Here is a 27,821-nt window from a genome sequence, read left to right as displayed (position 1 = left end):
ATCCCTCCCAACATGAGTACATTCTTAATTACTAGTCTACACAACTCACCTCTTGAAATAGTATCAGAGACCAAACTACTTGGGGTCCAAATCGACAACCTACTTAAATTTAACTCCCACCTACAAATAAACATCAAAAAAACTCATCAAAAACTTGGCATGCTTTATAGACAGAACGCCTACCTCACATCTGCCACTAAAATCACTCTCTCTACTTCCTTCCTTATCCCATCCCTTCTCTATGGCACCCCACTACTAACTAATCTTCAGTCCTTGTTAAAAAAACAGCTTACCTCCTGCTATAACAAAATTGCAAAATTCGCCACCAGCCAAAAGTCCTCCACTCACCACTGTTTCGCCCTCCATAAACTAAAATGGCTAGAACTTACCAATCAACTAACTTACACTCAACTAACTCTAGCCCATAAGCTTATTCTCAACCCCTCCCTCTGTCCCTCCCTTTCCTCTGCCTTTAAAAAGCACCTACCTAACAGAGATCTAAGGTCAAATAATCAAAATCTACTAGAAGTGCACAAACCTACTCATCCCCCAGGCAAAAATCTTCTTTCCTTCAGCCTCGCCTCTGGAACTCCCTACCTCCACTCATCCGCACCACCTCTAACCACTCTACCTTCAAAAAGTCTCTTTTCTTACATCTAGCATCACAGTGGGAATGCTCTTGCTCCCACCCCATATAACTAACTCTACTTAATCTCCTTCAATACCATATCCTACTTTACGTAGCTACTATGTTTGTTAGCTAATCTGTATTAATGTTTACATTTATTCTATTACCAGTAGGTTCCTTCTTAATGTATTAACTGTTATGACTGTATTCTATATGTGATTAGTTTTATTTTTATTCTGCCTACATATTTTTAATAACTCTCTATACCTAGATTGTCACTGTCAAATGTTGAATGTATATTTTGTTTTGGAGCTTTTCTCCCCAGGACTCCATTGAAAACGGGTTCTTTATGGCCCAATGGACTATCCTGGTAAACCAACTGCAATAAATAAATAAATAAATAAATATTTCGGGAATAACAACATGTACGGAAGACTTTCCCCACCACGGAACCTGTTTTAATAATGTATTCCTACCTCATCTCCCCCTGAATGGTTTGTAAAAGCATATAGGGTCATTCCAGGAATAACAAGTACGGAAGACTTTCCCCACCACGGAACTTGTTTTAATAAGGTCAGTATCCACTAAAATACCTTGATACCTGTAAACCTAACAAACTGGGTCCAACAAAGCACTGATGAATGTCCCCATAACTCCCGCTTGTAATCTGTTTATACTGATAAGCATTAGGTTGGAAGAGTTAGACTTTCCTGTAGCCTTCTTTCTTCCTCAATTAAGGTAAAAACAGCATGCTTTCTACTATTCAATCAGAAGAGCATAGTGTGCTTTGCACCTCCAAACAGTGCATTTCTCAATAAACTAAGTGAAACAAGCATGCTACAAAAGGGAATTGGAAAATGGGCTCTCTGCATTGTAAATTGAGAAGCAGGCAGGGAACTGTGTAGTATTTAAGAGTAGGGCCTAGGAACAGAGTATTGAGCATATAAAAAGAAACAAAACAAGTGCTTGTAACTCATTTAACAGTAGGGCTTAGGAACAGAGTATTGGGCATATAAAAAGAAACAAAAAAGTGTTCTTGTAACTCATAGCTGCACATGCTGCCTCTAGGCATCTGCTTTACTGGTTTAGCCCCACTTTGCTCACTTCAATCACTCCGCGCCCAATCCTGCCCCCATATCCCACCCACCCCTGGTAGTACTACATTTATAATACCACTGGCATGCCCCCTTAATTAGCTAACCAACTACATGTGCTCCTAGAACCCAGCAAACTCCTAGCACAATAATACACCCTCTATCCACCCCACTATCCTAATTAACCCACCCATAGCTATTCTATTCTTTTTAATCTTTTATCCACCACATACACTCAATACAGACCCTACCCTAGTAATTTACTATGACTACAGCTAAAACACTAATGTTGCTACCCTTAGTACCCCTGCTATTTATTCCTTATCACCTAAGCTCATATGACTATGTACAGCATTTTGAAATCCAATACCCATACTCTCAGACACCAACCCAGCATTTAATAAGTTTATCCACCACATAACCACTCCCTATCCCAATTCCTCTCCCCCAATTACCATCAGCCAGCTAAATACCTCTACATTAGCTTAAAAACCAAAAGGTACGAAAAAATCAAAAACAAATTTTTAAGACTCATAAGCAACTTAAAAAATAATCTTATGAAGGATGGAGACATCCACCCCAACCCTGGCCCATCCACAACAGTAGATCCAAGCACACCATCTAACAACCCAATATGTACTACCCAGATTGATAGACTTCCAAACTCATTTCTGGTCTGTCATCTCAACATCAGAAGCCTAAACAACAAGATCTATAGCCTACATGGACTCTTAGTTGTTCACTCCCCTGATATTCTCTGCCTCACAGAAACCTGGCTAAAACCAATAACCAAAGATAATGAGATAACCCCCCCCCCCCACAGTACAACATCCTTAGACTGGACCAGATCTCCAGGAAAGGTGACAGGGTAGCTGTACTATACAAGTCTACCCTAACAATAACAATTGACACCCAACAGCCACCCCAGTTTGGCAATGCAGAAATTCTCATCACCAAACTAATAATTAACAAAAATAAATGCAGATACATTGTCTGCATTTATATTCCACCTGGCAAGAATGATAATACTCTAGAAAATATCTTACATTGGCTAGCTTCTAACTATCCCCAGGAAACCATTGTCATGGGGACTTTAACACTGATTGGAACACCTGTTCTTCTGAAACTCCCTCCACCCATTTAAACCTCCACTGGTTTACTCAGATCATTGCCACCCCCACCAGATTTAGCAAAAATACAGTCAAAGACAGTATCCTTGACTGGATACTTATTAACAGCCACCCCCAAAAGTACAAGTCAGGTACATTACCCGATGATCTAAGTGACCACTGCCTTACCTATATTATTAGGCTCAAAGCCGACATTCCCAACCAGCCCACCTACAAAGCTATAAGAAATGTCAGGAACTTTAACATTGACAACTTCCCAAATGAACTCAAAGCAAGTAATTGGAATGTCTTGAAACGACTCCCATTACAAGAAGCAGTTGAGTACTTCAATACCAGATTTCTGGCTATCCTTAACCGCCATGCTCCTACCCGTACCATCCATGTAAAAGCCACAGTTGCACCGTGGCTATCTAAAGAAACAAAAAACAAAATTAAACTAAGAAAAAATGCCTGGGCCAAGTGGCATGTTACCAAAGCCCCTATGAACCAAGTAAGATACCGGCAGCTAAGGAATCAGACCAACAATCTGTCATTCTAGACAAAAAAAAAATCACTAAACCCTCCTACAACAAAAATATCAGCTAAAACCTCAAAAGTTCTGGGGTGGTATTAACAATTTTCTCCACCCAGGGCACTCCGCCACTCCTACCCCATCAGCTGCCCTTGATAAAGCCCCTGTAGAAATTGCAAACAGCTTCAACTCCTTCTTTACTGAAACTATCCAGTCTCTAGCTACCCATCTCACTCCATTGGACACAAACACCAGCTCTGGCACATCTAGCCCTGATCCACCCAGTACCCAACTGACCTTTACCTTTGAAACCACACCTACCAACCTGATCCAAACCTTACTCAAAAAGCTAAAACCTACTACACTAGCTGCTGACCACCTCCCAGCTGAATATCTTCAAAAAGCAGCTGATGCCATAGCACTTCCCATTTCTATTCTGATCAACAGATCCATCTCAGAAGGATCCATCCTAGCAGTATGGAAAATATCACTTGTTATACCTCTTCATAAAGGAGGAAGTTCCACAGAATTATCTAACTTTAGACCTATAGCCATTCTTTCACCTCTAGCTAAAATCACGGAATGATGCATACACAAAAAATCATGCACTTTCTTATTCAAAGCAGAAAGCTCGCCGACTCTCAGCACGGCTTTAGGCCATTCCAAAGTACCACCATGGCTCTTCTATTTTTCTCTGTCATCAATCTTCATTGTAACAACAACAAACTATCTTCAGCACTCTTCTTAGATGTCTCAAAAGCTTTCAATATGGTCAACCATCAGCTACTGCTCAATACCCTACAAACCATCAGTTTAGACCAACACACAATACAATGGTTTCACTCCTACCTAAACGGTAGACAGCAGGCTGTCTTATGGCAGAGCAAGCTGTCATCCCAACTTCCTCTAACCCTAGGTGTCCCACAAGGGTCCATACTAGGTCCCTTTCTTTTCTCTGTCTTTATCAGTGATCTGCACACCACCCTCCCAGGAGCCACCTCCATCCTGTATGCAGATGACTCAATGCTAATATGCTCCGGCTCCTCTCCTACACAACTTTTAACCCTCACCCAGACCACTTTCAGCACAGTAGAAACATGGCTAGCTAATTGCTGCCTGCTTCTAAATCTTAACAAAACCAAGCTACTACTTTTCTCCCGTAACCGTAGAATTTCTCCTCCTTCCTTCAACATCAAATCTAGCAATGACACTATTATCTCCCCTGATGACCATACAAAGCTTCTAGGCATAATAATAGACAACAACCTTAAATCTGATAAACATGTAAATCACACTATTAAGTCCGTCAACAAAAAAATTTGGCTCCCTGTACAGAGCCACACCTTTCCTTACCCCCCCCCCCCCCAGCAAGGGTAGCTATTGCAAGATCACACCTCCTCTCTACCCTTATGTATGCCTCCCCTGTACTCACCAACCTATCCAAAACTGATCTCAACAAATTATCAGGATGTTACAATCATATAGCCAGATTCGCTACTGGCATGGCTTTTAGGACCCACCATTGCCAGAACCTCAAAGGTTGGCTAGAGTATCCTACCCTTCTACAGTTCAACCAGCTTATAGTAGCACATAAAATACTCCATCAACCTGATAACAGCCCTGCCCTCAAAAATATTCTTACCCCTCATAGTGCTCCCAGGCCATTACGCTCAGCTGATAAACTATTGAAACTGACCCAAAAATCCAACAACTCTGCAGGCGATGCTATATTTTCCAACTCAACCGGTAAAATCTGGAATCTACTCCCTGCTACCGTTACCAAGGAAACCTCACTACCCCTATTTAAAAGAGAACTCAAAAAATACCTCACATCTCATTGGCTGTGCTCTTGTTCTAAACCTGAATAACAACTTCACTGATACATGTCTTGCTACCCAACCTGCTGTTTAGCCAAGTATCTATGTCTCATAGCATTTGAATGTTTAAGCATTGTAAATTATGAAATCTGATTGTATTCTATGTTCACATTTTCTGATACATATCTGCCAATGAGATGTAAGTCTGTTCATTGTGTATGTTGATATCTGCCTGTATTCTTTGTCTATAGTTTTCTAAACATGTCTCTTTTTTGGTATTTGGAGCTTTTCTCCCTGGGCCTCCGCTGAAAATGGACATATATCCAGTCAGACTATCCCGGTCAACAAATGTAAAATAAATAAATAAATAAATAAAATAAATATGCAATCTTCATTAAGAACCTGTCAATGCAGTTACATCTCTGCATATTCTCGTAACCTGTTCTGCTTTCCCATGATCTCATCCATGCAGTAACTTGTTTTTATACATACAATGCAGAATTTATTACAAAGCATGTAACAAGAAAAGGACAAGCTATAAAGACATAATATTTATGTTTCCAACTGCTTCTGTCAGGTAAGCAATGTTCCATAATATTCCTTTGTTTTAAAACAAAGCAGAAAAAGGACCTTTATTCAAATTGGCAACATAATAGTTGCTGCACCCATGCTTTACAAAAACTAGCCGTTTTCCAGTCTGAAATATAGAAATCCATTTTGACAGTTGCAATGTCTGAAATAATTCTGCTAGAAAAAATCTATTCTGACACTTACATTTTTTGATATTTCAATATATACTCAACAGTTCCCTCTTTAATTAATCTTTTATCAATGAATTAAGCCTTTATCTACTGGCAATTCAGGTAATAACTTTCTGATAATTTTATCTTCAGATTTGCACTGAAAAATAACTAAGCAGGGCAGACATGGGGTGCAGGGAAAATGAACACCAAATAAGAAACACACATACTGGCTGGAGTGCTTAAATGATAGTACTCACACCATGTATTTAGAAGCATACATACTCAAATCACTGTCATTAATTCCCCAGTACCTATTTTGTACTGTTTATTAATGTCCTAAACATGAAGCATAAAAGATTAGAATCATAAATACTACATCTAAAATCCTTTTAAAAATCCTATTCCTCAACCTGGAAACAGATTGTTTATCCATCCCATGGTTAGCCATTATATCCTTTGGCATAAAGATAAATTACAACTACTGATGTTTTCCCATGTGATCTTTAAATGACATTTCACTTCCTGGAATTATTGTGCAGTATTTTTTTTCTAAGACTTTGTCCCCTTTCTCACTTGGAATAAATATATTTTATTTACCTGTGCTAATGTCAGCAAAACATCTTTTTGGCGTCATACCACAAAGGTCAAGACATGACCTTTATGAATTCTGCTGCATATAACAGCCATATTGCATGTACCCCACATTTGTTCACTGGTCCCATTATAGGTTCATAGGTGTGTACTAGGCTAATGGCCCTAGAGCCTTTACAAGCCTAGCCCATAGGATTACCATGGCATCATGCCACCCAACCTTAGTTCCCAGTGCCTCTGTTGAGTAGAGCCACTGGAGTGATCCTGGGGTGAATTTTCTATTTCCCATACACTCATCAAGATTTCTCTTGAAGAGGTCCAGTGAGGTGGTCTGTTTGACAATTATGGGAAGTCTATTCCATAGCATGGGCAGTCTCTGGGTTATGAACCTGTCCCTCCAGCTTGTTCTGTTGATTGTGGTAATGAAGCATGTGGTGCAGAGGGATTGGGATTTCTTTAGATGTAGCATTTCTAACAGAGCTGGGTCAGACAATGCTTTGTAAGTTAAGCAGAGATCGCCTCTAAGTAGCCAATATGAGAGAGAGAATAGTTGGAGTTTTTTGAGTCTGTCCATATAGGACAAGTGTTTAAGGCCTACGGTCCTCTTTGTCAGGTACTTTTGTGGCCTCTCCACTTGTTGCAGGTGTCTAGTGAGGTACATGCCAAATGGGGTATTGTACTCGATGATTGCCCTAATGAGGGAAGAGTAGAGGGAGAGAATGACTTCTTTCTTCCTGGATGCAAAACCCTTAGTAATGAGATGTGCCACATAGAAGGACATTCTGACCACAGTGGCAATGTGGTGGTCAAAAGACAGGTTGCTGTCAACCTGTGTTCCCAGATCTCTTATAACACCTTCTCTGTTCAGTGGACTACCATTGATGTGGTAATTCATGGGAACTGGGTTTTTCCCGAAGGAGATGATGACACATTTTTTGGCAATGAGCTTAAGGCCATGGTTTTGATGCCAGTCATTGGTCTCAGTGAGGTCTTTCTGTAGGGTCTATATTACATTGACGAACGCTTAAATGTTTGAATCTCTAAAGGTCGACCTTTAGAGATCGAACATTTAAATGTTTGAAAATGTAATAAAATAAACAAAAAAAAAGATAAACTGAAAGGGTTTTAGCAAGGGGGCAAGCCCCCCTGCACCTCCCACACCCCCAACACCCCCCTACTTAAATATACCAACTCCGAGATCGCACTTCAGTACATGGCAGAGCAGAAATGGGAAATTTCCCATTCCCTACACTGTAGCGCGATCTTGGTGTTGATATATTTAAGTAGCGGGGGTGTGGGGGTGCAGGGGGGTTTGCCCCCTGCTTACATCCTTTCGTTTTTTTTGTTTTACTTTTATTTTTTTTTTTATTTTTAAAGATATTCAAACGCTTAAATGTTCGATCTCTAAAGGTTGACCTTTAGAGATTCTAACATTTAAGCGTTTGTTTATCTAATATAAACCCTTTCTGTAGGATGTCAGCATGATAATAATAATAATAATAATAATAATAATAATAATAATAATAGCTCCCAACTTTCAATTGTCTGCGAGCTTTGTCAGACAGAATCCCTTCGTGTTGGCCTGGACTTCAGAGAAGTAGATACCAAACAGGAGAGGACACAGGACTGAACCCTTTGGGACTCCACTCGTGACTAGTCAGCAGTCTGACTTGGAGTCAGCTACTTTTACACTGTGGGTTCTATCTGTGAGCCAGTTTGCAACCCATGTAGTGAAATAAGGGTTGATGCCTAGCTTAGTGAGTTTTTCTATGATTCCTGAGTGGGGAGTGGTATCAAAGGCTTTGGCCAGATCAAGGTAGGCTGTATGAACCACCTTGCCATCATCCACAGTTCTGGTGACTGACTCAAAGAAGTCGACCAGGTTGAGCAGGCATGATTGAGCCTTCACAAACCCAAACTGTGCGGGATCCAGAGTTTGGAGATTCCCTAGATCTTCGTTTATTAGGTTCATGATGATGCATTCCATAGCTTTGCATATCAGACTCATCAGGCTAATGGGGCGATAGTTCCCAGGGTCTGTAGTCACTCCTCCTTTGTGGAGAGGGATGACTGTAGAAGTGTGCCATTTGGTAGGGACAAAGCCTGAGGTGAGGCTGTGATTGAACAGGGCACACAGGTGAAGTGCCAGTTCACTCTGTAGTTCATTTAGAACACAGCCAGGGATATTGTCAGGTCCCATAGAAGCTGTATTCTTGGCCTTGGACAATGCTGTTTTAACCTGTGCAGCAGTAATATTGGGTGCCTGGAATCTACTGGTATTGTGATTGGTCCTTTGGTGGAGGAGAGAGGGGTAAAGCTGTCACTGAATCTGTCGGCCAGTATATTGGCAATAGCTGCTGGTTCGTTATAGGAGGTACCATTGTGCAGTAGCTCAGAGCAAATCTGGGTATTGCTGTGGAGATTCTTTACATAACTATAGAAGGCCTTGTGGTTGTCTTTACTATCTGCTGCAATTCTGTTTTCATAGCTAGCTTTAGAGGATTTGATTTTGTTGAGGCTGGTAAGGGAGTTTTTCCAGTATTTGGACTTCACCTTACTCTGCAACAGTTTCCTCCTTGTGTTGTAGAGTTTGTTTATGGCAGGGGACCACAGTATTGGCTTCCTTTTTTTTGAGGAGACCATCTTGGTTCTATTGGGTATGGTGAGATCCATGCATTTGTGTACGTGTTCGTACAGCACATTGGTGTATAATTCAGAGGTCATGCAACTATTCTCCATTTGCATGGGTGCCGTGAAGTTAGCCACCTCTTTTTTAGGAGCCCAGAGTTAGCTTTGGAGAAGTTTTTCATGGTGGTTACCTTTGCGGGGTGGGTGGGAGGGATGTGGATTTCCAAGGTGATTATTTTGTGGTCGGATCTAACCAGGAAGGAGTTGACTATTGGTGTAGAGCAACAGTCGCCCATGTTAGTAATGACCAGGTCAAGGATGTTGCTACATCTAGTGGGGGTAAGAACGAACTGGTCCAGGACATTGGAATTAATGAAGTCCAGAAAACATTGGGAAAGTGTATTGGTACATGAGTCGTTTTCCCAGTTATGGAGGGGTAGTTGAAGTTGCCCAGTATGAGAGTGTTAGGTAGGACGCTAATATTCTTCAGGGTGCTTAGGAACATGGAGTATGAGTCTTGGGACATGGCTGGAGACCTATAGCAGGCTACAACCTGAATTGCCGTCTTACCCAATGTTAGCTGCACCTGAAGTATCTCTGATGCATTATGTTGGGCTACCAGTCTGGAGGTGTGCGCATCCTTTATGAATATAGAAACACCACTGCCTTTGGCACTTCAGTCCAAGTTCTGGGGCTAAAAGGTGTGGAATGAGTTATAACCTGGTAGTGCAGGGGTGCTTTCTGCTGCCTTGAACCAGGTCTCTGTTACAGCACAAATGTTGATGTTCTCCATTTTAAGGAGTGCTTTGAGTGAGTGCATTTTGAGATTTAGCCTTCTAGCGTTGAGCAGCATGACCCTCAGATTGCATTTGTTTGTAGTTGTTACAGTGGTAATTTGGTCTTTGGAAAAAGGCACTAAAGGGGTGGCAAGAGCCTTGGCCAGTATCCAGAAGCCCAAGGGTGACAGATGCAGGCCATCTCTGGCAAAGCATCAAGGTCTGTCAATCATGTCATCCCAGGCAAACAAGATACTGGATCCCCTTAGAATGACACCAGAAACTTAGCCAATTGGTGAAATCAGTCATTTTCTGCTTGTACTGTGGTATCATTCAGGGTGATGGTAGGAGGCTGCTCAGGACTTGGGTCTTACCTGCCTGGGCTACATAATCCGAGAGCACCTCCATGTCTCTTTTCATGTAGTCCAGGGAGGTTCATCTCAGATCATTCACACCCACATGTACAATGATAGAGTCATATTTGTACCTGTTGTTGAGGGACCTGTGTGCATGTGTTATGTGGCGGATCCTGGCACCTGACAGGTAGCTGACTGTTACTTTCTCCTTATTCAGCCTAGTGAGTGGGACATCAGTGTGCCTCACTATCGAGTCACCTATGACTAGTGTGTTGGGCATGCTGTTTTGCCTTAGGGGCTGTAGTTGAGTGGCACACTGCTTAGGAGAATTATGTGTCTCATGATTAGTGTTGTGTTGTGGTGGTCGAGTGCATTTTTGCCTTGGAGGTCTCAGCTGTTTGGGTAGATTTTTATTGAGAGCCTCCATGAAGGTGGGTATGTGGTTTGTGTTTTATGTGAAGGCAGTGCTGGTGTGTGTTCTGGAGGGCTATGTGTTCCATGTGGTGTGGTGCAAGTGTTGACATTCTCCTCTTGACCAGCTATCCCGATCTTGGCTAGAGAGTGCATGGCTTCCAATTTGGATATATAAGTGCATCTCTCACAAGTCTGAGTGTTAGAAGGTAAGAGGAAAGGGTTGTCAGTGTACATGAGGTAGTTGCTACATTGTCTCAGGATGCCCAAATTCACCAGGTTAATAGAAGAAAGCATAGGAAATTGACCTTTAGACATGCCTGGAGGGGTGGGGATTAATAATAAGTACTGGAGCTGTTTCCTTGTAGAACGTTTAGTGCTGGTAGCAATTTTGTGTGCCACAATAATTGCTAGAAGAAGTCTGGTAAAGTGCTAGACTAATAAGCTAGTAAAGTGCAGGAGAGGAAAGAACTAGCAGATCTAAAGGAAAAATTGAAGAGCATACTTTGTGGCACCACTCAGAAGCTTACAAACAGTTCTGCATACAGCAAATCTGTATCTGGACTAGACTAGTTACAGGAAAGGTGGGAAAGTAGTGCAAACATGGTCTTTTAAACCAGAAAGTTGAAATAAATGGAAAAAACTGCCCAAACAACCAGTAAACTACAATTTCTGGACCAGAAACCACTCCTCTTGTGGTAGATAGGCTACCTAGTGCTTACCACTCCCACTGATAAGCTAGAAGGTTTCCCTCCAACACAGAAAGACCTGGGGGGCTCAGAAGCTTACAAACAGTTCTAGATACAGCAAGTCTGTATCTGGACTAGCCTAGTTACAGGAAAAGCGGGAAAAACGTGCAAATGTGGGCATTTAAACTAGAAAGTTGAAAGAGATAGAAAAAAAAACACTCCTCTTGTGGTAGATAGGCTACCTAGTGCTTACCACTCCCACTGATAAGATAGAAGGCTTCCCTCCAACACAGAAAGGCTTATACTTCCACAGGCAAATCTGTAGCTTACATTTTCCCTCTTTTTGTCCTGACTTGTATTAAAACCATGTCTTTTCTAACTGTTATTTCCCAAAGTAAAATACGCAACATCCTGGTAGTGTTCTTTCATTTCATATTCCATGATCTACAATATTTTGACTTACATTAAATAACCTTTCCTGCTTATTTCCACAGGTAGTAATAAGCAAACAATAATGCCTGGCAGGGTGTGTGTTAATGTGTAATTAATGCCCCCCAGAGGTGTTGTGAGGCCTGATGCCTGCGTAGTCGGGTCTCTACACCCATGGAAGGGCATTGATTACACATTAACACATACCCCTAGAAGGCACTGTTGCACTTAGACAATGGGCTCTCTGTAAAATTGTTGTGTTTTACTTACTTATATATTTTTTAAGTACTATTTTATTTTTTTAATATATTTTTGATGTAAAATAGTTCCTCCACCTAATGTTTCATACTTGCTGTAGTCTACCCCTCCATTAACTGGGAAAATCACTCATGTACCAACACACTTGCTCAAAGTTTTCTGGAATTCATTAATTCCAACACCCTGGAACAACTCATTCTTACCCCCACCAGGGGTAGAAACATCCTTGACCTGGTTATTACTAACATGGGTGACTGTTGCTCTACACCAGTAATCAACTCCTCCCTGGTCAGATCTGACAGCTAATCACCATGGATATCCACATCCCACTCTAACCCCCCCCCCCCACAAAGGAAACCACTGTAAAAAACTTCTCCAAAGCCAATTTTGGACTTCTAAAAACAGAGGTGGCTAACTTCACGACAGCCATGCAAATGGAAAATAGGTGCATGACGAAATCATACACCAATGCATTGTATGAGCACATACACAAGTGCATGGAACGGGCCATACCAAACAGAACCAAGATGCTCTCCTCCAAAAAAAGTAAGCCAATTTGGTGGTCCCCCACCATAAACAAACTCTACAACAGAAAAAAAAAACTGTTGCAGAAAAGGGTGACGTCCCAAGACTTGAAAAACTCCATTGTCAGCCTCAGCAAAAAACTGAGATCCATCATCAAATCCTCTAAAGCTAGCTACAAAAGCAAAATTGCTGCAGATTCTAAAGACAACCACAAGGCATTCTATAGTTATGTCAAGGAGCTACATGGCAATACTCATATCTGCTCTGAGTTACAGCACAATGGCAATACATATACAGAACCAACTGATATTGCCAACATATTGGCCAACAGGTTTAGTGTGAACTTAACCCCCCTTTCACCCCCTAAAGGGCCTATAACAATACCTGAGGAATGCCAAGTCCCTATTATCATGGCTACACAGGTAAAAAAAAGCACTATCCAAAGCCAAAAATACAGCTTCCATGGGACCTGATAATATCCCTGGCTGTGTTCTACATGAATTACAAAGTGAACTGGCACCACACCTGAGTACCCTGTTCCATCACAGCCTCATTTCAGCCTTTGTTCCTACTGAATGGTGCACTGCTATGGTCATCCCATGCGACAAAGGGGGAGTAACTACAAACCCTGGGAACTACTGTCCCATTAACCTGATGAGTCTGATATGTAAGGCTATGGAGTGCATCATCATGGACCTTATACATAAGGACATAGGGAATCTCCAAACTCTGGACTCCAGGCAGTTTGGGTTTGTGAAAGGTAGATCATGCCTGCTCAACCTGACAGACTTATTTGAGTCTGTCACCAGAGCTGTGGATGAGGGCAAGGTAGTTCACACAGCCTACTTAGATCTTGCCAAGGCCTTCAACACCATCCCTCAGGAATCATAGATAGACTCATTAAACTAGGCATAAACCCCTATGTCATAAGATGGGTTGTCAACTGGCTCACTGATAGAATCCACACTGTGAAAGAAGCAGACTCCAAATCTGACTTCTGACCAGTTACAAGTGGTGTCCCACAGGGATCGGTCCTAGGTCCTCTCTGTTTGGCATCTACTTCTCCGAAGTTCAAGCCAACACAAAGGGACTCTGGCTGACCAAGTTCACAGCTGATTGCAAACTGGGAGCTAGTATTGATTCTCCAATTGATGTAGACATTCTACAGAAAGGCCTCACTGACACCAATGACTGGTGCCAGAACCATAACCTTAAGCTCAATGCCAAAAAGTGCATTGTCATTCCCTTTGGGAAAGATTTGGTCCCCATGAACTACCACATAGGCGGTAGTCCACTAAACACTGAAGGTGTGATAAGAGACCTGGAGACACAGGTTGACAGCAACCTCTCCTTTGATAACCACATTACCACTGTAGTCAGAAAGTCCTTCTATGTAGCTCATCTCATTACAAAAGGTTTCTCATCCAGGAAGAAAGAGGTCATAATCCCCTCTCTACTCGTCCCTCATTAGACCTATTATAGAATACAATGCCTCATTTGGTATGTACCTCACTAGACACCTACAACAACTGGAAAGGCAACAAAAATACCTCACTAAGAGGATCTTAGGCCTTAGACACATGCCCTATATGGACAGACTCAAAAAACTCCAGCTATACTCTGTCTCTTATCGCCTATTTAGAGGCGATCTCTGCTTGACCTACAAAGCCATGTCTGACCCAGAGCTGCTAGATATGCTACACCTAAAGAAATCCCAATCCCTCCATGCCACACACTCCTTGGAGCTAAACCTCATTACCACAATAAACAGAACATGTTGGAGGGACAGGTTCCTAACCCAGAGACTTCCCATACTCTGGAACAAACTTCCCATTCACATCAAGCAGAGCACTTCACTGGCTCTCTTTAAGAGAAATCTTGACGAGTGGGTGGGCAATAGGAAGTTCATCCCAGGGATGACTTCAGTGGCCTTGCTTGTCAGGGTCACTGGGAACTAACTTTGAGCAGCATGATGCCAGGGAATCTTCTTGGGCTAGGCTTATATAGGCTCCAGGGCCGTTAGCCTAGTACACACCTATGAACCTGTGAACCTAAGTTAATGGTGTTAGAGGAAGCATTTTACATCAAACATATATAAAAAATTATAATAGTGCTTAAAAAATAATAAGCAAGTGAAACACATCAATTTTACAAACAGCCCATTCTCTCTCCCATACATACGTACATACACAGTGTCATCTGCTTTCACACACACGCACACACACACACACACACACACACACACACACACACACACATACAGACAGTCTCCTCTTCTTTCACACACACATTCACTCACATAAGATCAGTCTCACCCTCTTTCTCAATCTCTCACAGTCTCCAGCTGCTTTCATACAAACATTCACTCATACAAGTTCGCTCTCACTCCCTCTAGATCTCTCTCTCACACGCAGTCTCCTCTGCTTATATACATGCATTCAGTCACATCACTGTCTCGACCATTTATAGGCTGCCTTTGTCCATTAGAGACATGGGTGCCAAACCAGGGATGAATTTCCTGTCCCCCATCCAGTTGTCCAAGTTACACTTGAATTGGGTTAGGGAGGAACTCTGCTTTAGATGGATGGGGAACCTGTTCCAGAGAAGAGGTAGTCTCTGGGATACATACCTGTCTCCCCATCAGGTCCTGTTTATATCAAAGGCAAGGTTTAAGTCTTTAGAATGGGTAATTCTAGTGCTATTTGTTTTTATGGATATGCAGGTGGTCCATCAAAGTGGGGTTGGACAATGCCCTGTATGCCAGGCATAAATCTTCCCTCAACAGCCTGTAGGAGACAGAATATAGGGATTGGGTCTTTACGTGGTCTGCATATGGCATATTACTTACACCCTCTATTCATTTAGTAAGAATCCCTGTGGATGTTCCAGTTGTTGGATATGCCTGGTTAGGTACATACCAAAGGGGGCATTGTACTCAATGACAGGTCAGATGAATGCTGAATACAGTGGAACAATGACTTTCTTTGGATCTAGATGCCATACCTTTGCTATAAGTTGCACAACATAGAATTATTTCCTCACTACCAATGATATGTGATGGTCAAAGGCTAGATTACTGTCTATGTGTGTCTCAAGTTGCTGACTAGTGGGACAACTTTTATGGGTGTGTTGTCAATATGATAGTTACCAGGGATGGATGGCTTCTTGAAGAATGCTAATATGCATTTCTTGGCATTTAGTTTTAGTTCATGGATCTGACATAAGTTATTTGTCTGTGGCAGCCCTTCATGGAGAACATTTGTGTCAGTGGGGGATTCAATGACAGCTCTTAATTTGCAATCATCTGCAAAGTTAGTCAGCCAGAGGCCACTGACATTGGCCTTGACTTCAGAGTAGCAAATGCCAAAAAGGAGCGGTCCTAGGACAGATCCCTGAGGGACTCTGCTTGTGATTGGACTCTTTATAGAGGTAGACTCCCCAGTTCTAACTTCATGTGTTCTGTATGTGAACTAGCTGGCTATCCACCGGGTGACATAAGGGTTTGTACCTAACCTCTTGAGTTTTGTCAACAATGCCCACGTTAAGTATTGTGTCAAATGGCTTAGTCAGGTCAAGGTAAGCAGTGTGAACCATTTTTCCCTCATCAGTTGCTTTGGTGGCTTTCTCAAAGAAGTCTACAAATTTGACTAGGCATGACCTACCCTTGACAAAACCAAACTGGGTTGAGTCCAGTGTCTGAAAGTTTCCTATCTTATTATTGATCATTTCCATGATAATTCTTTCCATGGCTTTGCATATTAGATTATTGAAACTTATAAATCTGTAGTTTCAAGGGTCTGTAGATGACCCACCTTTGTGCAGAGAGACACCAGTTGCTGTTCTCCATTCATGAGACACAAAGCCTGTTTGTAGTATACAGTTAAATAGCAATTCCAGACGGCTTGACAGGTCATGTTCCATGGTATTTAGAAGGCATCCTGGGATACTGTCTGGGCCCATTGATACAGTGTTCTTGGCCCTAGAAAGAGCATTAAAGACCTGTTCCCTAGTGAGAGCAGAGAGAGTTATATGTGATGGTATTCCCTGAGAGAAGGTTGAGGGGGAAAGAGGAGTAACACTGGAGCTGAATTTGTCAGCCAGTAGGTTTGCTGTATTTTCTGGCTTAGTATAGGTGGCTTCTGTGCACAAGGTACAAGGTTTGATCCTTTCCTAGCTCTGAAAAACAGTATTTTCACCTGAAACTCACAAAAGAACAGAGCTGTGGGCAGCAGCACAGATTCTATATGGTGTCCTATGGGGAAAAGTTGTATAAACCAACCACTTTGGAACTCTACTGTGATGCATAGTATCCTCATGATAGGAAAACATGGATCATGCACTGTGGCAGGGATGGCCACTTGATGGTATAAAATGTGGCTTTAGTTGATTCAGTCATGTTGACTAAACTTGCCAAATGGACATGGGTATTTGCCAGGGATAAGTGGATTGAGGACCCGGCCTACTCCAACTTATGCCAGGGACCTGTGCTAACGGTGGGAAGGTTGTATGTGCACCTATTAACCAGTGTGTACCCACTTTAAAAGCCCAGAAGCCCTAGGTCAATAAGCCACTGGCTGGCTGGTGTTCAGTTGCCCAGCTTGGGTTACCTGGAATAGCTTTGTTGACCAAAAGCTGGAGGTAATACCATCAACCTGCTGAAAATGAACTACGAATTGCTGCACTCAATGTAGGTTCACTAACAGGATGCAAGTTGGAAGTGGATGACATGATGGTAAGGAGGAAGCTGGACATCCTATGTATCCAGGAGGCAAGATGGAAGGGCAACACAGCAAAGCCACTTGGCTTTGGATCCAGAGTCTACTACTCAGGGGGAGGACAGGCTAGAAATGGTGTGAGAATTATGGTGAGGGGGGAGGTGTCAGAAGACAGTGAGGGATGTCATGATAATTAGTGACAGACTCATGGCAATCAGATTCCAGCCTAATGATAGGGCAGTAGTCAAAATCTCAGCCTATGACCCACAACAGGGTTGTGATAGTGAGGAAAAGAGTGCATTCAGACAACAGTTGCAAGACCTACTAGATAAAACATGACAACATGAACTAGTGCTGTTAATGAGTGAACTGAATGCCCATATCGGGACAGACAGAACAGGATATGAGGACTTCCTGAGTCCACATGAGTGGGGCAACAGGAATAAAGAAGAAGAGGACATTCTAGACTTCTGTCTGGCAAACAGCTTGATTGTAGCCAACACATGGTTCAGAAAGAGACAGTCACAAGATCAGGTAGACTTCCTCCTAGTAAGGAAAGGGCACATGGGTAGAATCAACGATTGTAAAGTCATTCCCAGTGAAACAGTTGGACCATACCATGAACCACTGATTCCCACTATCAGCAAGCAGTGGTCAGAGAAGGCTGCAAGGTCAACAGAGACCAGGCTGAAGACCTGAAAGTTGACTGGAGTGAAAGCACAACAGTTCAAGAAATTACCCAGGGCTCTAGCGCCTACAGATGAAAAGGAAATAGGGGGAGTTAAAGAAGAATGTCAGCACCTCAAAACAGCATTTGTGAGGACAATAGAACAGGTGTGTGGCTGAGCTGGGCATGGAGATAAGGTACATAAGGAAAGCTGGTGGTGGAATACAGAAGTCCAGGAAGTCATCAAAAGAAAGGAGAAATGGAAAAAAAGGAGATAGGAAAGACAGACACGGCTAGGAAGGAGTATTGGTTGGCTAACAAAGAAGCTAAGAAAGGAGTTGCAATAGCAAAGAACAAGGCATCAGAAGCACTTTACTATCTTCTGGAAAGTAAGTCAGTAGATGGCACAAAGAAACTATATCAGGTTGCAAGGCAAAGACAGAAAGATAAAGAAGATAGTCAGATACCTGTCATGAGGGATACTAGCAACAACTTGCTCACCAGTCCACAGGACATTAAAGGCAGATGGAAGGAGTACTTCCAGCAGCCTCTGAATGAAGAAAACCCCACAGAAGCTGTACTGCCCACGACACAGCCTGTGATGAGAGAAGAAGTTGAGCCCACCTTAGAAGAAATAAGAATAGCACTAAGTAAAATGAAGTCGGGGAAAGCAGCAGGCTCAGATGAGGTCACAGCAGATATGATAAAGATGCTGGGTGAGATAGGAGGGAAATGGCTCCTGAGGGTACTAATAGCAGTGTGGAGAGAAAGGAGTATCCCAGATGACTGGAGAATAAGCATTACTAGTGCCAGTGTTCAAGAACAAAGGAGACATTCACACCTCTGCGCAGTACAGAAGTATCAAACTCCTGTCAAATTGCATGACAATTCTGGAGAGGGTAATTGATAAATGAATCTGCATAGAAGAAAGTAAGATGGGAGATGAGCAGTTCAGATTCAGATCTAGATGCAGCACAACTGACCTGATATTTGCAGTGAGACAGATAGTTGAGAAGAAGCTAGAGAAGAGGAAAGAGTCCAACTGGACATTCCTAAACTTGCAGAAAGCATAGGACTAGGACCCAAGAAAGTTGATTTGGACAGTCCTGCAGTACTTCGAAGTCTCAGAAAAAGTGGTAGAATTAGTGCAAACTATGTACAAGGAATGTATGACTCAACTGCAATGTTTAGTCTCACAGAAGGGTTCCCAGTAGGAATGGGGTGCACCAGGGTTCAGCTCTGAGCCCACTGCTGTTCATACTGGTGATGGACTACATTAGTGAACAGGTCAGAGGGGACAGATCAATGAAGTTGCTATATGCAGACAAAATGGCATTACAGGCAGACTCTGAGCAAGAACTTCAGCAAAGGATAGGGGAATGGAATGCAAAACTGAAAGTACATGGGATGAAACTTGAATACAGATATGACAGTTGTGTAAGATGCTGTCCGGTTCGATTCTCAGCTAGAGCATCTTCTGCGTGGAGGCATGCGTGAATGGGCGTACCTTCGTTGAAGGTTGTGCATCAGGCCTGGCAAGCTGGCACATAAAAATCAACTGCCAATCATTAGCAGACCGGAGTTCCGCTGTGGCGACCCCTGACCAGGAAAAGCTGAAAGACACAAACAAAGGGAGAAAATAGTGGCGTTCAGAGGAAGCTGAGAATTAAGATAGAAGGGAAAATAGCAGAACAGATTAACAGCTTTAAATATCTGTGAGGGGATGGTCGAGGAGAAGGGAAGTCTGAAAGAGGTGGTCAAAGCTAGAATCAGACAGGCTGCAGCAAACTGGCACAGAGTGTCAGGTGTAGTATATTATAGAAGCATGGCAAAGAAGCTAAAAAGTAAAGTATATAGAACAGTATTGTGACCAGTACTACTATACGGCATTGAAACCTGGGCAGTAAAGGTAGAGCAGTTGAGTAAGCTAGAGTTGATAGAGATGAAGTGCCTGAGAAGGGTGGCTGGATGCACACGGTGGGGCAGATAAAGAGATGAGGACATAAGAGCAGAAGCCAAAGTTGCTCCGTTTGCAGAAAAGGTCAAAGAGAAAAGATTGCGGTGGTTCAGGCACATGTGCAGAAAAGCAGAAGACAATCTAGTGAAGATGATTTGGGACAGAAAGGAAGAAGGCAAGACAAAACTAGGGAGACCAGCAAAGAAGTGGTTGGATTGTGTGAGAAAAGACCTATGACAGTCAGGCATGAGTGTCAAAGAAGGCAGGAGAGAGGCATTGAATAAAGAGAGATAGTGACAGTTGACACGACACCCTGACCCCACATACCGTGCATACAGTAAAAAAACTATCTGATAAATGTAAGCATAAAATAACTTTATTTTCTACAAACAGAATTCTAAAAAAAATTGTTGTGCCCTATAAAACACCCATTTGATGATTAGGTAAGTTCACTTCCCACAATTACTTTTCAGAAATAACTTGGAAGCATTGTCTGGTTAAATGATGACTTACTCAAGGTCACACAGTACCTCTACCATAGGAACTGTAGTTCATAGCCTTTACCTTCTGTGCCATTTGCCAGACTTACTGGTGATACCCTTTTCTACAAGAGAAGAAAGCAATCAAATCTGATTTAATAACTGAATTAGTCCCTTTATTAGTATTACTATACAGTAAATCTAGAACCATTAAAAGTGTGTCACACTTCCTAAGTAACCATTACCCTGATGCACTAACACAAACATGTCATTTATGCTGTCTGATGCATCACATTTAACTTTGCAAGTAGCCCTGCTTCATTTAGATTCTCATAATTTTCAATGCATGTTCTGTTGTTTTTTTCTCACCTTTTATAGGTATGCTACCCTTTTAGCCTTTATCCCCAATTATTAAGCAATCAGCCAGTTACTTAAGAATTCTTATTTTATTTATATTTTTGTCAAAAGAATTTGAGAATTCACTAGACTTGTGCAGGAAAATTCTGAACATGAAAAACTGCCTTTTGAATGTTATAAAGTTTCCTGTTGTTTCAGGAAATTGACCTTTTGGTGAACATTCACACACGCATATGTGTAAGATGATCTGGATACACTTACAATATACTAGTTACCATGTGTGTGAAACAATTATTAATTTTTGTTGGTTACCACCTCCTACACGATCGAAGGTTTCCATATGTCTAACCATAATTTTACCAATGTTGAAATCCTTTTTTAAAACTCATGTCAATTTATTTTTACAGACTGTGGAATATGCATGAAAACATTGTTTCTTTTGTTCATGACACAAAATAAATACTTTTAGTGAAACTTACTATACACTACCAGGCATCCAATTCCTTATGTGTCAGATTAGCAGTCACTGGAATCAAACCTTGAATCTTCTGATTTACATAACTTGAATGTTTCATTTGGTTTTCATGTAAACATAAAAAACTATGCAGCTTTAAACATTTCAGCCATATAACACCTTGTTCTTATTTACCTACTTAAATCTTTATTCTAGCTCAGGGGTCTGCAACCTTCACTATCAAAAGAGCCATTTTTTCGCCCCTCTAAGACCAAATAAAATTCATTGGGAGCCACAAAACTTATTTGCCCCCTAAAATGCAGATAACTCGGCATATAAAGTTTTATATATAGTTATTATCCTAAATATAAAATAATTAAGTTTATAAGAGCAATATTTAAAATCCATCCCTATTTTTGTTCCTTTGTTGGAATTGCTCGATCGCTATCAGTGTGTGTGTGTGTGTGTGTGTGTGTGTGTGTGTGTGTGTGTGTGTGTATGTGTGTGATATCTCTCAACCTCTTAGAACAAGAAATATGGACAAAGCCATAAATAGTGGGGCACAAAGGCCCAAAATAGTGACACTTTTTGAATAATGCTCTTTCAAACTTAGAAAGTTGGTAAAATAACATATTTTGCATTAGCATGAATTTTCTGAAGGGTATGAAGTCTGAAACTCAAATGTCTGTCTATTTTTTCTGACTTCAGCCCTCAATGATTTGCCAGAAAACTACAATTTTATGAGAAACAGGCTAAAAATATGAAGCAAAAGTCAGGACATTCAGTGAAAATCTGCACAGTTGAGAGGTAAGTGTGTGTGTCTGTGTGTGTGGAAAATGCATGTTAACAGAAAACATATTATTCTAGAAAGTTTATAAGAGCAATATTTAAAGTCCATCCCTATTTTTGTTCCTTTGTTCCCCTTTATTTATGGCTGTGTCTAGATTTCTTGTGTTAAGACTTTGAGAGGCATGGAAACCTTTCAGGAGATGCTGCTTCTGCCAGGGGATCACTTGATTGCCCTGTGTGCGTGGAATGCATGGCAACAGAAATCATGTTATTCTAGCAAGTTTATAAGAACAATATTTAAAGTCCATCGCTCGATCGTTCTCAGTGTCTGTGTGTGTGTGTGTGTGTGTGTGTGTGTGTGTGTGTGTGTGTGTGTGTGTGTGTGTGTGCGTGTGCATGCATACGTGTGTGTGTGTGTGTGTGTGTGTGTGTGTGTGTGTGTGTGTGTGTGTGTGTGTGTGTGTGTGTGTGTGTGTGTGTGTGCACGTGTGTGCATGTGTGCATGTGTGTATTGGCGGTAGAGTGGCTATTATTTTTCAAAGCTACAGGGAGCCACTGCAGAGGGGTGGAAGAGCCACATGCAGTTCCAGAGCCACAGGTTGCAGACCCCTGTTCTAGCTAATAAATAACAGAAACAACAGAATTTCTTCCTATTACAACCTTTTGTTTTTCCTCAGTTGTTACTGATTTGATTAATTGTGGGTAGACTTTGGACCAGTGACAACTGTCCTAGCTTTTTCTACATCATATGTTAAGCCATGATTGTTTCTCACCCTACTTAGAGGTCAGTTAAGTATTTCCTATGGTTAGTACATAATTATCATTTTATATGACTTTGGAGGCATGCCTGTCTTGTCTTTAAGCTTCTACACTGTGAAAGCACATAAAAAGACTGTGCTTGATACCATATATGTATATATATATATATGTGTGTGTGTGTGTGTGTGTGTGTGTGTGTGTGTGTGTGTGTGTGTGTGTGTGTGTGTGTCTGTGTGTGTATTAACAAATCTGTTCCTAATGTAATGCTGATTAATTAAATCTACTTCTGATTCCAGTTTACCAGCAATATTTACCGTATAAAGATACGAAAAATGTGAATTTTGTCAAAACAGCTTCAGGAAAGAATATTTCAGTGCACTTGAAAATTTACAAGTGTATATTTCCTTCCCCTTTGGCAATAATGTTATTTAAAAAATCAAGTTTATGGCCATACTAAGTGGCATAATTTAATATTCTGTTGTTTTAAAGTTCACAAATCACCCTCTGGGTGACTAGATCTTTCCATTACAAGTAAAATGTCAGTATAAAACATGTAACCCATCCATTAATTATTTTTCTAGCAACAAATGCAATCTGTAAAAATCTAATTTTACCAAGAAATCTGAATACTCTCAGTTCTGTTCTCATTGGAAATGCAACAAGTCAAAACCAAGTATCCTTTGTAATATCCAAGGGCCCATTTAAACACACAAAACACTTCTTTCTCTTTATTCCATTTCCAGAAGAGAGAAATGTTTTTATTACTGTTTAATACTCATACACTCCATATTTTTGTGCACCGCAGATGCACAATTTGAACATACCTGAATCCTTGTTACCGATGACCTATCAGTTTTGTGTGCATGCATTTTTGCAATTTAATTCTGTGGTTTAATCTCATAGAAAAATATTAACCCATGAAAACAACTCACAATTTCTTTATGAAACCTTTAACATTAAAAATGCTATATGAAATTAAGCAAAAACGCATGCAAAAACCTTAGATTGTCTTTTCCAATGCATGGGGATGGGTTGCACTCATGCACATAGAAGTATCCTGCAACTGTGTGTGTGTGTGTGTGTGTGTGTGTGTGTGTGTGTGTGTGTGTGTGTGTGTGTGTGTGTGTGTGTGCGCACATGTACACATGCATGCCTGTGTGTATTTATAATTACACAGAACTCTGAACATGCTTTTTACAGCAAATATCATGCAACTGTTTCTGTCAAATATAACAGAAGTACTACCATTAAACAAAAGTGTACTGAATTATCATCATTTTTTCTCATTTTCATTTTTGAAATCAAAAGAAGACGATGCATGACAATTTTGAAAATTTAAAAGTGCACTCTGTAATCTAATAGAAGTGTGAGAATTTAAATTTAGCATCCCGTGATGTCACATTTAATCATCCATGAGATTAATTTTCTTTTAAACTCATGAAAATTTGTTGGTGATTTAAAACTATCACACATCAGGCAAACTGCCCACATCTGGAAATCATTACATGTCAAAAGATGTGAACCTGAAGGGAAGATTTTTGTTAGCTTTAAAATTCACTTTATAACAGAACTTTTGGAATTAAGACCTGCTGAAATGTGACTATTTTAAAATGTCGCTACATATAGAACACTTTTTTTCTTTTTTCCCCTTCCCTGAAGTAGCCACTCTGATGGTCAGAGGTCTGGTTTTCACATAGTATGGCACTTCCTCTCTCTCTCTCTCTCTCTCTCTCTCTCTCTCTCTCCTTCTATTTCAGAAGTATCTACAGCAAACAGAACACATTCTCTACCTACATCTTACAGAAGAAATGTGGAATGGATTTTTTAAACTGTCCAGCATACATCCTTGGAAATCAGCAGAACCTTATACAAAGTTCAGTCTTTGATTTTGAAATGATGAAAAACATTGCCAGGCAGAATACTGTCTTCTATTTCAAACTATGACATGTTTTCATCCATCTTTCTTGGGCAAGTCAGAACAACAAGGACCACGTGACAAACTCACATTAGTTACTACTTAGAGATTTTTAATCAGTTAATGGCTAAACTCTATAGTACAAAGAAGTCAAACTTTAAAACTTTTTTGCTATAACAGCAGCAATAGCAAAAATGGTCTTATCTTTAAACATGTATCAGCTATACATATGCAGCAACTGATATCTTACTGAAAGGATACAAGTCCTAAACAACATGTCCTCCATGGACTATACTTGGTATCCTACAGACTGTTAAGAGGTGACCTGTGTCTGGCATACAAGGCATCATCTGACCCAATACTGATGGATTTACTTAGGTTCATATGTAAGTACTAGGCTGTCTGCCATTGCAGGCAATTTAACTTTATCCAGTTCCCCTTACAAAGGTAAGAATCAAACCCTGTCCCTTGTGTCTGTGAGGTAAATAACAACCATCATGCCAAACCCAAGCTTTACTTATAATGATCCTTCTGCAGATTTTTTGAATTACTGCACATCAGCAGGTCAAATAGCATCAGAAATACTTAAACTAGTGATCTAACCCTCTTCTGCAACATCAACGGAATGGTTTGGAGGGACAGATATCTCTCACAGAGGATACCACTGCTCTGGAACAGACTCCCCATCCACATAAAACATAGTTCACCCCTATTCAAGCACAACTTGGATATATGGCAAATAAAATATTTACTCAAGGACTGCCTCTGTACTACTAATGGACAGCAGCAGCTCCTAAATGTTTTAACCCATGCATGGGTCCCCTCAAATTATCTATGGTATGATCTCAGTTATACTCATTAGAGGTAATACCTAATTATCAACCATGGGCTGGGTAAGTCTAATCTCTAACCAAATGTGATAGATTAATTTGACCACAAAAAAGGGAAAATACCTATGCTTAAAATGGCCTGCAAGGGCAGCTAGCCTAGAACTTACCTATGAACCAGAGAACTTACATGCATCAGTCTATTTGTGCATTTTTTTCTCATTATCCTGCTATGCAGCAGAGATTTTTTTACCATTTATTGTAGTAAACCATACAGCATGTAATTAATGCCTTCTAAAACTGAACTTCATTCATTTATTAGCTTCTTATCTCCAGGTAAATCCATTGTGAAACTGTAAACTCACAGTACATGCATCTAGCAATGAAATACTTTTCTGATCTGATGTCTACTGCCCTTGCAGCCATTATCTTCAAAACAGATTCTTCTGAAGATACTTGGCCTATTCTCAGCTTGTTAAAGTGGTTGTATCGATTTTTTTCTTCCACTGTGCCTCTGCTTTTTCCCTCTCTCTTTTCTCCCTTTGTATCATACATTTTACAGGCAAATGAGAAAACACCTTATGTTATTTTAGAAAAACTGCCTGAGCATGCCAGTGTTAAGAGATTCTTTATTACCATCTCCAAGTTCAGTAAATCCACTGAAACACAAAAACAGTTCAAGGCAAGACATTTATTGCTCAGAATAGAATGTCAGCAAGCTGGATTTACACACAGTGCAAAGTTATGTGAAATACAACTAAAATGGAAGAATGACAAACTTTAAGTACATGAAACAAAGTATAAACAAGTCTCATATGATACCTTCTGGAATATTCTTTCCAGTTATAATTCTTATCCTTAATTGATAGTATAAATATTCAAGCATCATTCAGATTTGGATGATGCTGTTACATCCCTGCATATTTTCATATGCTGTTCTGCTTTCCCATGATCTCATCCATGCAGTAATTTCCCTTTATGCATACAACACTGTATTCATTACAGCACATGTAACAAGACAAGAACAAGCTACAAAGACATACTGTTTATGTTTTTAACTGCTTCTGTCAGGCAAGCAATGTTCCATAATATTATTTTGTTTTAGAACAAAGTAGAGCTATGAGCTTTATTCAAATTGGAAACATATAGTTGCTGTACCCATGTTTTACAGAATACAGACATTTTCTGGTCAAAAATACAGAAATCCACTTTGACAGTTGTAATGTCTGAAATAATTCTGCTAGAGAACATTCACTCTGACACTTATATTTTGTGATATTTCAATAAATACTCAACAGCTACAGCAGTCAACTATGTACCCACAGATAAATTGGTTCATCAATACCCGTATTGATGTAGACATGATACAATGAAGTATTTGTGTGCATGGATTAAAAAGGGTTTTATCATGTCTGCTAAAGACACCTAGGAAGAGACTAACAAAAGATAATGCAAACACTGAGAAACTGGAACCTCTTAATTATAGATACTGATAATAAGATACAAACAGTGAAATTGTTCTAGTCTGTCTAGTTTTATATACACATCAGGTGTATTTATATTAACCAGAGGAGAAATTGTGGACCATAATTAATAAAGAGTTAAATAAATTTATTTGGGAGGGGAAGAAGGCAAGAGTTAAGTGGGATATGTTAGCTCTTCCCATAAAACAAGGTAGTTTAAGAATTCCTGATTTGAATGGATATTTTAGAGCAATGGAATTAAGACACATATATGTAACACCAGAAAGTACTGATTTCAGCTTCTTAGGTACATACGTGTATACTAGACAAATGACCACTAGGGCCCTTATAAACCTGGCTGTGCAACCCAAATGTGACTCACAAATTTAATTTATATAGGAGCGATTTACTGACTACCTCTGTCCATGAGAGACATATGAGCCAGACCAGGGCTGAATTTCCAATTACCCACCTATTGGTCTAAATTGTGCTTAAATAGGGATAGGGATGAACTCTGCATCCTGTTCCAGCAACTGGGGATTCTGTGAGAAACATGTCTGTCTCTCTGCTATGTCCTGTTTATGTCACAAGCAATATTTTGGTCTTTTAATCTAGTAGTTCTGATGCTATTTGTTTTTCAGATGTGCAAAAGGTTAATCAAAACAGGATCTATGGATGCCTTGTATGCCAGGCAAATATCACCTCTCAGAAATCTGTATGATACTGAGTAGCAAGGGAGGGCTTTGAGGTGATCAGCATAGGACATTGTGTTTACTCCCTGTATTCTTTTTGTGAGGAACCTTTGTGGACATTCCAGTTGCTGCAGTGTTTGGTCAGATACATACTGAAAGGG

The sequence above is a fragment of the Protopterus annectens genome, chromosome 11.part0, assembly GCF_019279795.1.
Source record: "Protopterus annectens isolate FY-2018-M chromosome 11.part0, PAN1.0, whole genome shotgun sequence".
Classification (NCBI taxonomy): Eukaryota; Metazoa; Chordata; order Ceratodontiformes; family Protopteridae; genus Protopterus; species Protopterus annectens.
This window is presented reverse-complemented; position numbering follows the sequence as displayed.